We start from the raw sequence: 13,482 nt of genomic DNA, 5'->3' as shown, positions 1-13,482 counted from the left end.
AAACTATAAACCTATTTTGATAATTTATCCCGAATAAAAATCTATAAGTAAGAGATGGCTTGAATTAGAATTCTCACGTTAATTACAGTTCCTTAACTTATTTTTCAATGAAACAATTCATTCATAGAGGAAGAATTTAAGGTGATTTAATTCTTAAAAACCAAAATATTTGATCAACCTAAAATAATTGTTGGTTAATGTTGGTTAATAGTAGAATATAATCACTTTCTCTTTTCGCAATAAAAAAGAATAGGGATAAGGAGCAAATTTGCCCCTATGGTTTTAGTAGAGGAGCGAATTTACCCCTAACGTATAAAATAGACCAAATATACTCCTAACGTTTATATAAAGGATCAAATATGCCCTCGTCTAACGGAAAAAGATAACGGAATAATTTACCGTTAGTTGACTTGTTAATTGACCGCCACGTCAAAGATTTTTAATCCTGATCGTACATGTCAAATATGACGCGTATATATCTGAACCGTTAAAAAAAGTAATAAACATGTGCAACTTAAAACCCTCAATTTTTCTTTTTTCAATGCTCTTCTCTGCGTTTCCGGTCCTCTGGCATTTTTTTTATTTTTCACCGTCTCTTCTGTTGGGATCAAAGTTGATCTTCATCTCTGGTCCTTTTTGTTCTTCTTTTCCTATTTGCGCTTATCAATTTACTGCGTTTGATGATAGACGAAGAATTTTTGGTTGAAGTGGAAGAAGATTGAGATGGATTTACTGCATCAACTGTGTTTGTGCAACCTGAAAAGGGCTTTCTACTTCTACTGCTTGAAGCTTCCATTCTAGTAATTTCAGTTGTAAATTAGTTGTTCCTCAATTACAGAAGACGAGCAAAATCTCATTCAAAATCAGCGGTTTAAATGAGGAAAAAGTGAAGAGGTACAAAGGAAGCTAGATTTTGAATTGGCGGGAAAATCTTCGCTTGTTCTAGTTGATGGGGTTTCAACTCTGGAAATTTTTTCCACTTTTTCGAGTTCTATCTATGGCTGTGAGGTTTGAAGCCCACTAAGGAAGAAGAAAGATGGCCAAAAGAAATAACGAGGAAAAACACACGGCTAGAAGCGCACCAATGGCAAATAGGAAAATAAGAACAAAAAGGACCAGAGATAAAGATCAACTTTGATCCCAACGGAAGAGACGGTAAAAAATAAAAAAATGCTAGGAGGACCGGAAACGCAGAGAAGAGCATTGAAAAAAAAATTGGGGGTTTTAAGTTTCACATGTTTATTACTTTTTTTTAACGGTCCAGATATATACACGTCATATCTGACATGTACGATCAGGATTAAAAATATTTGATGTGGGGGTCAATTAACAAGTCAACTAACGGTAAATTATTCCGTTATCTTTTTCCGTTAGACGAGGACATATTTGATCCTTTATATAAACGTTAGGGGTATATTTAGTCTATTTCATACGTTAGGGGTAAATTCGTTCCTCTACTAAAACCATAGGGGTAAATTTGCTCCTTATCCCAAAAGAATATAATCACTTTCACAATTTAGTTTATATTTTCCTAATTTAGTCATTGTCAAATATTCTGTGCATTTGTACAGATTTAAACCCTAGTTTTGGATAAATCAGAAAGCTAATAATGCTTTTAGCTTTTATATATTGTATGATTATATATAATAGGAATAAGATGCAAAAATACTCCTAACATTTATAGTAAGTAGCAATTTTATCCCTAATGTTTAAAATAGTGTAATTTTACCTCTAATGTTGATAGTTAAGAGCAATTTTTACTCCTAACGTTGACAAGTTGGGTCAATTTCAGATATTATTATAATACACATGTATTTTTTCGTTAATTTTTTTCCATATTTTCTGTGGTTTGATAATAGAATTGAAGATTAATATTTTATTAATTCGGCGAAATATGTGATTTTTTTGTGCAATTCATAAATAGACAGTATATTTTTTAATATTTTTTCCGTGTCTAATCATAGGTTTACTAATAAATGATAAAATGATTAACATGTCAAATATAGACGACAAAGATTCATTGATGAATTATTTTTAAAATTGACAATATTAAGGGTAAAATTGCTCTTGATTGCCAACTTTAACAGTAAATTTTTTGCTCTTAACCTAAACCTTAGGGGTATTTTTGCACCTTATTATCCCTATATAATATAAATTAAAAATAAACTTAATACATTTGTTTTGTTGTCTCTTATATTGTTCAATAAGCCAAGAATGAAAATTTGAATGCCATCCTGAAAACTTAATTTACTTGTCTCAACAAAAAAAAAAAAAGATTAATATTAAAATTAAAAAAGAAGGCACAGAAGGCACTTGGCTGATTCTGGAGCTTGCAGTAGATGCAGAGGCCATGTTGAGACTTTGTGCCATGCTCTTAGAGATTGCTCTAATAGTAAAGAGGTTTGGAGGAAAATTCTCCCACACCATATTTTCTCTTCCTTCATGGCACATTCTGAGGTCGACTGGTTCTCTGATGGTGTTAGAGGAAAGTTGCTTCCATACATGGAGCATGGTGACATTTTCTTTGCTATTATCTGTCACCAAGTTTGGAAATGGAGAAACGAGGAGATTTTTGGAGATAAAACTGTTTTTATGACAAACTTAGCTGATTTCTTCTCGAAAAAACTTTTCTCTATTATCGATAGTTTCAAAGGAGAGTCCCTTGCCAGAGCCTCTCAGTGTTGTGATGTCCATCTCGTGGGATGGAGCAGGCCAAGAGAGGGGGTTGTGAAGCTGAATACTGATGGTTCCTGCCTCAGTAACGGTAAGATTGCGGCTGGAGGTGTGCTTAGAGATGTAGGGGGCGTCTGGCTTTCTGGGTTCTCCCAGAATTTAGGGTTGGGTTCTTCCTTTTCTGCGGAGCTCTGGGCTATTCTTACTGGAATCAATCTTGCTAAAAGGCTGGGTGTTAAGAGGCTCTCTGTGGAGTCTGATAATTTGGAAGCAATCAAAATGATTTCTGAGAATCATTCTATGGGTCTTAACAGTCGCAACCTCATCAAAGCTATTATAAGGCTTTGCTCCTCCTTTGAGTTCGTAGAGTTCAGACACATTTTTAGAGAGCAGAATCGTGTTGCTGATCGCTTGGCGGCGGCGGGCCATGAAGGGACGTTAGGCGTTACTACCCTTCCTGTTTCCCCTAGTTTCATCTCTCATCTTCTCTTAGAAGATAGGATTGGGGTTAGCTTCCCTAGGCTAATTCCTGGGTAGTTTGTTGTTTTTCGTTTTTCTTTTCCTTTCTACCAAAAAAAAAAAAAAAGAAAAAAAAACAATTAACTTAACATGCAATGCAATGAGGTCTAAAGTGTGGGACCCATGCATTTATGAGAGAATCCAAATAGACAATTTACTAAAAACTGGTATCTTAAAAAAGTTTTGATGAATCTGTTGAACACTAACTTGGATTTTTACTCTGTTATTTTAGGAAGTAATAAAAATCTCATAAAATCTTCTTTCTCATGAAATCAGATTACTCTCTCTTATAATGCACCTAGACATATAAATTACTTATTTCAATGTATTTTCAAAATTTAAATTAACATTAGAGAGTAAAACAATGCAACACAACACTTGGATATTCCCAGATATGATCAAATCCTCAATATCACAAATCAAACCACAAAAAAGAAATAAATCCAAAATACAAATTAATGCTCTTAAATGCAACAGGATTCTGTGTTCAGAAACCTTCTTTTTCTTGACATAAATTTTCATTTTTACCTGTATAAATAGCCCCATGCAGTAGATATTATCTTTGCTCTCTATCTCTATATCTCATTCTCTTATATTATCTTTGCTCTTTATCTCATTCTCTTACATTAGCTTTGCTCTCCTGTATCTAATTCTCTTATAAAGAATAAATGGAGAACAGGCAATCAACAAAGATGAGAAGTGGTTTCTCTCAGGTGAGTGAAGATGTCATGGAGAATATTTTCTCCAGGTTACCTGCAACGGCGTTTTCTTCAGCAGCATGCGTTAACAAATGTTGGAACCAGGTCTGTGGTCGAGTCCTAAAGAAGCCTAAGTTTGCTTCTGCTCTCTCACTGATGCCTACTCTCCCTGTAAGTTCCTCATATATTATCAAAATGACAGGAAGAAGCAAGAGTTTGACTCACCATTAATTCTTTTGTGATTCTTAGGATGCAATGGAGGAGGTTCTTCAAAAGGTTCTTGCTGAGCCCATTATTCCCCATTTCGCCATTGCCTGCATTGGCAAACAATTCAACTTGGCAGCTGCTCATCAAATGGTAATAAATATATAAACAGACACATTGATTTCAGTTCCAGCAATATCTAAGAATTTGGTTAACTTTTTTTCATTTGATATTGTGTAGCTTACAGCAAAATTAGGGTCAAGGGTGCCACTAGTTACTAACACAGCCAGTGGGATCATCGGTCCTGATGACACTAATGAACTCCATGAGGCTAGTATATCTGGATGAAAATAAAAACTAAATCGATGATGAGAAGAATAATGTCATGAAATCTTATTTGAAATGGGCAGATTGTGCATTAGATGAGGAAACACCATGAGCCACTAGTTACAGCTTCCTTTTCAGATTCTGAATCACCTGCTGGGATTATTTTGTTTGGAGTAAGTAGATTAATCGATTAGGTTTTTGTTATTATTTTTACATTTGCAATACTAATTAATATATGATATTTGTGGTTCTCTAGGATCGAAACATTGACATGAGACCTATCCTCGCAAGGATGGGTAAGTACTACAAAACATAATCTTTTTGTTCTCGATTGCATTTCTAGCTGATGAGAAGAATAATGTCACGAAATCTTATTTGAAATGGGCAGATTGTGCATTAGATGAGGAAACAGTCATTGTGGGTGATGCGAGTGGGCGCTTCATGTGGAGAAGTGCATATCATTCTCGACATTACGGTGCTGATAGTTACTTCCTTGATGCTGTTGCTCTTGTGTTTGCAAGGGACATACACAAATCTCAGGGTACTACATTATTTTCTAAGTATTCCTTTTCAAAGATACAAAACATTTCTGCATTCCTTTTCATCTTTTTTTTCCAAGATTATAGAGGAGTTTCCTACATGCATAACTAATTGGTCCTTTTTTTTTTAAATTTGGGGGCAAGGAGCAGATATAGGAGAAACTCAATTTCATGTCACGTTGTCAACAGGCATAATGCCATTTGGTCCCCAAATCCATGCAGTTTGTGCAATACCAAAAGACACAACTTGTTCATGGCTTAGCGCTAGAGCGGAGGGGCAGATTGAAATCCTCGACAGCCAGGCTCTCTTAGCTGATATTAATAGTGAGGTAAAGTTTTCTTTTTCTTTTTCATTTTATGAATGTAAATTTGAAGCCTTTGGTGATGTTATAACTTTTCCTTTGAAATTTATGGCAGTGAAATAAAATGGTAGATGCTCTATTTTTGTTTCTTTGCAATTTTCCATTGATTTGTGTGCTTTGTATTCTTTCAAAGACTGTTTTTCTTAAGTTCAAAGAAAGCAATTCTTTTGCAGTTTGATGAGGAAGATTTTCCTCCTGATCTGTACATTGGAGTCGCACAGCACAGGCAATACCCTTGTGGGTCAGGGAGTTTTATATCAAGAACATTTTATGAAGTTTTAGGGTAAGGTTTGGAAGGAGCTATCTATCTACAATTTTACTATATCTTTAAACTTGAAAAACTAATTGAAGGGCATATATCTTTGGATTTTCAACAGAGGGGAGAGAGACTTTTTTATCCTCGATGGTGTTGGCGGCATCCAACCCGGTGATCCCTTTTTATTCTACCACTCGGATTCTGATACTGCATCATCTTCACGTAGTAATGCCTATAGAAACCTTGCAATTCTGAAGGAAGAATCAAATCGCCAAAGCTGCCTTCCTTCGAGGAATGGTGCACCTAGTAGTGGAGAGAGAGAGGTGTTTGGAGGTTTGATTTTCTCTTGCTATCTCCGAGAAATATCCGATCACCCCATTGTCGAGAGCTCCCCATTCCATGAAAAATTTCCTGAGGTTCCACTTGCAGGAATCTTTTGCAATGGAGAAATCGAACGAGGTTCTTCGAGCTCAATGACTCAGGAAGACGATGAACCAAACTCTGCTCGTTGTTGTCTACACTACCATAGCACATTATACTTGGCGTTGTCATATACTCCACCAACTTGAGAGCATTAATCTGGCTAAGGTTTCCTTGCCTAATTGTGGAGCAAAGCTAAGTATGGGTTGAAATGTACAAAGGGAAAGTCATTTTGATTGTTTGCTTTATAAACGTTTAAGTTAGATGAGATAGTTAATGAAAGTATGTTTTCTAAGTTTTGCTGAATAATATTATGCTTTCTAACAGATTAACATTTCAAATATATTGTTGCCAAGTTCAAAATTACATAATAAGAATAACATTTCTTCCACCATATTCAAATAGTGATAATTAACACCAATAGAAATATCAGAATAAAACCCAAATCACTCAAACTAACAACCTCAAAAGAAGGTTCTAATTTCGAAACATTCTACCACAAAAACAACTTCAATGTCGAGGTTTTGTCTAGCAAGGATGTTAAGGAAACCTAGAATTACGCTCTATTAGCTTGAAAATTTATTGAAAGAAAAAAACAAAGCAACATGAATTCTATATTGAAAGAAAAAGAAAAACCAAATGAGGAATTTCAGCATGCGTAAAGCGAAAATAACTGGATAGTACATAGTTCACACCAGAAATTGGACCATAGAGTGGAAGGCCGAGAGAAATCTGTAATCCCATCCAACAAGTAGGTGCATTAATTATACAGGCCTAGATAGATAGAAATCAAATAAAAACTTAATTTATATTGAAAACCGGGATTCAAAAAGGAATGAGTCCCATTAAGATTACTTAGATCAGATGAAGATGAAGATGAAGAGGATGAAGTGAAAGGCTGGAGGGAGCACTAGCAACGGGGAAGGAATGAAGATTGATCCAGTTCATATTGTATAAAATAAAATTTAGCATAATTCAAAATCTAACTCAAATTTAAATAAATGCTAATAAACGTTACTCCGAAGAATGATATTTGATTCGGTTCAGTTTAATAACCGAATCAAATAAATAAAAAACTTGTCTACCACAAAAGATAAATAAAAAACTAGTTTTAACATATAAGTAAATGTGTATTAGAACATGTATGAGATATATTTCTTGATGAAAAATTGGGAATGTTCTTTTGAATTTAGTTTATGTTCATATGCTGCGAGAGAGAGTCAAATTAGTATAACTGCATAAGTGATACTAAGATAACAGTAGAGAGAGAAAGAGCGAATCCGTAGAATTCTCTTATTTATATGCTTGACTTTTGAGATAGTGCTAATAACGTCTTTACTGCCTTTGGCTTGGATCAGCGCGTGATTGTTAACCTTGGCTGTGTGAGACAGACAGAGAGGGTTAGACTTTGCTAATGGGTCTAATTCCCCATTAGGTGCTGTTTGTGGGCCTTCGAGGCCGAGATCCTTCATCTGAAGTCCCCACCCGATACAGTTGAGGCAAGTTATTGGGTGTGGCTATTTTGAGGGTGAACTTTTATGGCGATGGGTATCTTCGTGTCTGATGAGGTTGCTGACACCGAGATGTTCTCCTTTGGATTAATCAAGCGTGGTCTGCTCTGTTAGCAAATAAAAGTTTTTTGCATAACACCCTCAATTTTGGTGATGTGACTAGGGATAATTTTGTCCAAAATATTTTTTCATCATTTTTTACTTTTCTTTTTTTTAAACCAAATTTCATTAAGAAGCCTCAATGGGGCAAACTGAACACATTACAGAAGAAATATAACTTCGTAAACTATCAAAGTAAATAGGACAAGATGTAAAACGAGAAGACTGCGCGAACGTGAGCCATCTCGTTAGCTTGCCTTCGGACTAAGCAGACAGAGTAATTGTCATTGCTATATAGGATATTCTGACATTGCCGGATAATGTCAGCTAAAGTTATTTATCATTGAATTGAAAATGAAATCCGTAATACAGTAAACTAATCCATAACCTTCGTATCTCATATCCTATTGTAGAGTCGCAGTCGCAGTCTTTAACTTGTTTGTTCGTCATTTGCAATCGTAGTCAAAGATTTATGTTGGGTTTCCTTTTGTTCCCCGATTTTAAGTTCGTCTCTGTCCAATGCAACAGGATGGAAGGTAGTGGAGTTTAGATTTTGAATTAGTGAAACAACATTGCTATATGAATATAAGGTAAACGGAATCGCCGTGCCGTTTCCACCACGGGTGGAACGGACGAACTGCCCCTTCCACCTGTGGTGGAAACGGCACGGCCGTTCGTTCCACCGTACGGTGGAACGAAAGGCGCAATCGTTCCACCGTACGGTGGAACGAGAGCCATGCTCGTTCCGCCTTACGATAGAACGAGCGGCACATCCGTTCCACCGTACGGTGGAACGGTGCGCGCTGCCCGTTTAGGCCAAAAAAAAAATTCAAAATTCAAAAAACGAAATTTTAATTTAAATTTATATCGTAGGATTACCTCGTGTTCGAAATCATGGTCTTCAGGAATGCTCGAGTCCATTTTCGTCCAATTCGGGTTTTTAGGTTTGGGAGAGAAAGAGAGGAAAAAAAAGTTTTGGTTTTTGATAAAAAAATTATGACAAGGGCATAAATGTCAAAAGAGTGCGGTGGGTGGAAAAAATATTGCGGTATATAGCAATACCCTTAATAAATAGTATTTCATAAAAAAATAAAATAATAAATAGTAGAATATAATCACTTTCTTTTTTCGTAATAAAAAAGAATACAATCACTTTCACGATTTAGTTTATATTTTCCTAATTTAGTGATAGTCAAATATATTACGTGCATTAGTTTTCGATAAATCAGAAAGCTAATAATTTTTTCGTTAATTTTTTTTATATTTTTTATGGTTTAATAATAGAATTGAAGATTAATATTTGTTAATTCGACCAAATATTTTGAATTTTTATGTCCAATTCATAAATAGACACCTAGACATATATACTTACTTATAAATTAAGTCTTTCAATGTATATTCAAAATTTAAATTAACATTACACAACAAAAAAAAAACAAAAAAAATTGCAAAACAATACCTGGATATTCCCAGATATCATAATATCACAAATGAGACCACAAAAAAGAAATAAATCCAAAATACAAATTAATGCTCTTAAATGCAACAGGATTCTGTGCTCATAAACCTTCTTTTTCTTGACATAAAGGTTCATTTTTACCTATATAAATACCACCCCAACTCATTTCATTTTTACCTGTGATTATATATCTTTGCTCTCCCCCCTGTATCTCATTCTCTTATATTATCTTTGCTCTCATATCTCATTCTCTTATAAAGAGTAAATGGAGAACAGCCAATCAACAAAGCTGACCGGGAATATGAGAAGTGGTTTTCTTCAGCTGCCTGTGTTAACAAATGTTGGAACCAGGTCTGTGGTCGAGTCCTAAAGAAGCCTAAGTTTGCTTCTGCTCTCTCACTGATGCCTACACTCCCCGTAAGTTCCTCATTTTCAGAACTCACCATTAATTCTTTTGTGATTCTTATTAGGATGCAATGGAGGAGGTTCTTCAAAAGGTTCTTGCTGAGCCCATTATTCCGCATTTCGCCATTGCCTGCATTGGCAAACAATTCAACTTGGCAGCTGCTCATCAAATGGTAATACACATTGATTTCAGTTCCAGCAATATCTAAGAATTTGGTTAACTTTTTTTCATTTGATATTGTGTAGCTTGCAGCAAAATTAGGGTCAAGGGTGCCACTCGTTACTAACACAGCCAGTGGGATAATCGGTCCTGATGACACTAATGAACTCCATGAGGCTAGTATATCTGGATGAAAATAAAAACTAAATTAAATATATCACAAAGAGAAACCATTTCATTTCTTCTTTGAAAATAACACAGGTTAGGTGGAAAGCATGTGATGACGACGATGATGATTCTGATTCTGCCGCAGATAGTGTACTAGATCGCGGGATGGTTCTGGTGATTGGGTTTGTACCGGGACTAAGGGTTGATGCTATCCCGCTGTTCCAAACAATGACGGTAATTATTTGGTTGTTTCATAAGGAAATTTCTAAATGGGAAATTCCATGATGTATCTTCATGATTAATAATCATCTGCAGTTATATAGAATTGCATTTGTTTGTTCTGGATTTTCAAGTACTAAACTAAGAGCAACTATTTCTACCATCAGGTACCTCAAATTTGTTTGGATGAAAATTTTCTGACCGATATCAAGAGCTTTACAGCTTCCTTTTCAGATTCTGAATCACCTGCTGGGATTATTTTGTTTGGAGTAAGTAGATTAGGTTTTTGTTATTATTTTTACTAATATCTGATATTTGTGGTTGTCTAGGATCGAAATGTTGACATGAGACCAATCCTCGCAAGGATGGGTAAGTACTACAAAACACAATCTTTTTCTAGCTGATGAGAAGAATGTTAAGGTTTTGATCATGAAATCTTATTTGAAATGGGCAGATTGTGCATTAGATGAGGAAACAGTCATTGTGGGTGATGCGAGTGGGCGCTTCATGTGGAGAAGTGCATATCATTCTCGACATTACGGTGCTGATAGTTACTTCCTTGATGCTGTTGCTCTTGTGTTTGCAAGGGACATACACAAATCTCAGGGTACTACATTATTTTCTAAGTATTCCTTTTCAAAGATTCAAAACATTTCTGCATTCCTTTTCATCTTTTTTTTCCAAGATTATAGAGGAGTTTCCTCGACAGCCAGGCTCTCTTAGCTGATATTAATAGTGAGGTAAAGTTTTCTTTTTCTTTTTCATTTTATGAATGTAAATTTGAAGCCTTTGGTGATGTTATAACTTTTCCTTTGAAATTTATGGCAGTGAAATAAAATGGAAGATGCTCTATTTTTGTTTCTTTGCAATTTTCCATTGATTTGTGTGCTTTGTATTCTTTCAAAGACTGTTTTTCTTAAGTTCAAAGAAAGCAATTCTTTTGCAGTTTGATGAGGAAGATTTTCCTCCTGATCTGTACATTGGAGTCGCACAGCACAGGCAATACCCTTGTGGGTCAGGGAGTTTTATATCAAGAACATTTTATGAAGTTTTAGGGTAAGGTTTGGAAGGAGCTATCTATCTACAATTTTACTATATCTTTAAACTTGAAAAACTAATTGAAGGGCATATATCTTTGGATTTTCAACAGAGGGGAGAGAGACTTTTTTATCCTCGATGGTGTTGGCGGCATCCAACCCGGTGATCCCTTTTTATTCTACCACTCGGATTCTGATACTGCATCATCTTCACGTAGTAATGCCTATAGAAACCTTGCAATTCTGAAGGAAGAATCAAATCGCCAAAGCTGCCTTCCTTCAAGGAATGGTGCACCTAGTAGTGGAGAGAGAGAGGTGTTTGGAGGTTTGATTTTCTCTTGCTATCTCCGAGAAATATCCGATCACCCCATTGTCGAGAGCTCCCCATTCCATGAAAAATTTCCTGAGGTTCCACTTGCAGGAATCTTTTGCAATGGAGAAATCGGACGAGGTTCTTCGAGGTCAATGAGTCAGGAAAACAATGAACCAAACTCTGTTCGTTGTTCTCTGCACTACCACAGCACAGTATACTTGGCATTGTCATATACTCCACCAACTTCAGAGCATTAATCTGGCTAAGGTTTTCTTGCCTAATTGTGGAGCAAAGCTAAGTATGAGTTGAAATGTACAAAGGGGAAGTCATTCTGATTGTTTGCTTTATAGACATTTAAGCTTAGATGAGATAGTTAATGAAAGTTTGTATGGTATCTACGATAGTGAATTGAATGCTTTCTAAGTTTTGCTGAATAATATTATTGATTTTCAAACCCATTTGTTAACATTTCAAATATATTGTTGCCAAGTTCAAAATTACATAATAAGAATAACATTTCTTCCAAAAATTGATAATGTAGAATCCTTGCCTTTCCATTCATTGATAATGTGATATATATACACAAGATATATGTGTGAACATGATAATTACAAATCAATTATATTCCTAAATTACAGCAGAAATATCCATATCTAATACACCCCCGTAGTCGAAACGGGAGGTGGTCGAACGTTGAGACTAGAGCGGAAGTCGTCGAAAAGAATTTGTGGTAGACCTTTGGTGAAAATATCTGCAATTTGATGACGAGAAGGAACATGAAGTACCCTAACCTCTCCTTTAGCAACCTTTTCTCGAACAAAATGTATATCCATCTCAATATGCTTGGTACGTTGGTGTTGTACAGGATTACCAGTGAGGTAAACTGCACTCACATTGTCACAATATACCAAGGTGGATTTACTAATAGGGCAATGAAGTTCAAGAAGAAGATTTCTAATCCAGCAAGTTTCAGATACGACATTAGCAACACCACGATACTCTGCTTCAGCACTAGAACGAGATAAAGTGGGTTGCCGCTTAGCAGACCAAGACAGAAGATTGTCACCAAGGAAAACACAATATCCTGAAGTAGAACGTCGAGTGTCAGGACATCCCCCCCAATCTGCATCTGTATAGGAGACCAAGGAATCTAGTGAAGAGGTTGTGAATGTAAGTCCGAACTCCAGAGTTCCTTTAACATATCGAAGAATCCGCTTGATAGCTGCCATATGAGACGTTTTGGGATCGTGCATGAATAAACAGACTTGCTGAACAGCATAACTGATGTCTGGGCGAGTGAGAGTCAAATACTGTAATGCACCAGCTAAACTTCGATACTCAGATGGATCATGATAAGCAGAACCAGATGAAGCACTCAGTTTTTGCTTAGTGTCAACAGGTGTTGTACAGGAATTTGCTGAAGAAAGACCGGCTTTAGAAATGATCTCAGTAGCATACTTCTTTTGAGACAGAAAAAGAGAGCCGGCGCTCCGAGTGACAGATATCCCTAAAAAATAACTCAATGGGCCAAGATCTTTCATAGCAAATTCGGAACTCAATTTGTTGATAATTGACTCTCGTAGAGCAGTGGAAGAAGTAGCTAGAACGATGTCATCCACATATAAGAGTAGATATGCCATCTCTGCTCCCCGACGAAAGACAAACAGTGAATGATCAGATTTACTGTGAGAAAAACCCATGGTAGACAAGAAAGAGGCAAACCGTTGGTACCACGCCCGTGGTGCCTGTTTGAGACCATAAAGAGACTTTTGAAGAAGGCATACATGATCTGGATAGTTGGGATCCCGAAATCCCAGTGGTTGATGCATATAAACAGTCTCATGAAGATCCCCATGAAGAAAAGCATTTTTTACATCCAGCTGATGTAGTGGCCAACCTTTAGAAAGTGCAATACTTAATACAGCTCGAATTGTTGCTGGCTTAACAACTGGACTGAAAGTATCACCACAGTCTACCCCAACAAGTTGATTCGCCCCATTTCCAACAAGTCTTGCTTTGTATCTTTCAAAAGATCCATCTGCATTAAATTTGTGCCTGAGAATCCACCAACTACGAAGAACATTAGCATTAGAAGGACGGGGTACGAGGACCC

At 36.2% G+C, this 13,482-nt stretch overlaps 2 long non-coding RNA genes and 1 pseudogene across 2 annotated transcripts; all 3 read left to right on the top strand.

The window, feature by feature from the left end:
* Window positions 1–3,794: 3,794 nt before the first annotated feature.
* Window positions 3,795–6,156, top strand: LOC136217789 (F-box/LRR-repeat protein At5g63520-like; annotated as a pseudogene).
* Window positions 6,157–9,284: 3,128 nt separating this feature from the next.
* On the top strand, window positions 9,285–9,805 carry LOC136232382 (uncharacterized). The gene is made up of 3 exons (XR_010690490.1): window positions 9,285–9,418; window positions 9,538–9,645; window positions 9,719–9,805. It is a non-coding gene; the product is annotated as an uncharacterized lncRNA (long non-coding RNA).
* A 97-nt stretch (window positions 9,806–9,902) lies between these two features.
* On the top strand, window positions 9,903–11,165 carry LOC136232426 (uncharacterized). Its single transcript, XR_010690498.1, has 4 exons — window positions 9,903–10,034; window positions 10,187–10,388; window positions 10,474–10,759; window positions 10,966–11,165. It is a non-coding gene; the product is annotated as an uncharacterized lncRNA (long non-coding RNA).
* The last annotated feature ends 2,317 nt before the right edge of the window (window positions 11,166–13,482 follow it).

Source organism: Euphorbia lathyris, chromosome 1 (genome assembly GCF_963576675.1).
Source record: "Euphorbia lathyris chromosome 1, ddEupLath1.1, whole genome shotgun sequence".
In the NCBI taxonomy this organism is placed as follows: domain Eukaryota; kingdom Viridiplantae; phylum Streptophyta; class Magnoliopsida; order Malpighiales; family Euphorbiaceae; genus Euphorbia; species Euphorbia lathyris.
The sequence above is the reverse complement of the archived record's forward strand: the minus strand, read 5'-3'. Positions and strand labels throughout refer to the sequence as shown.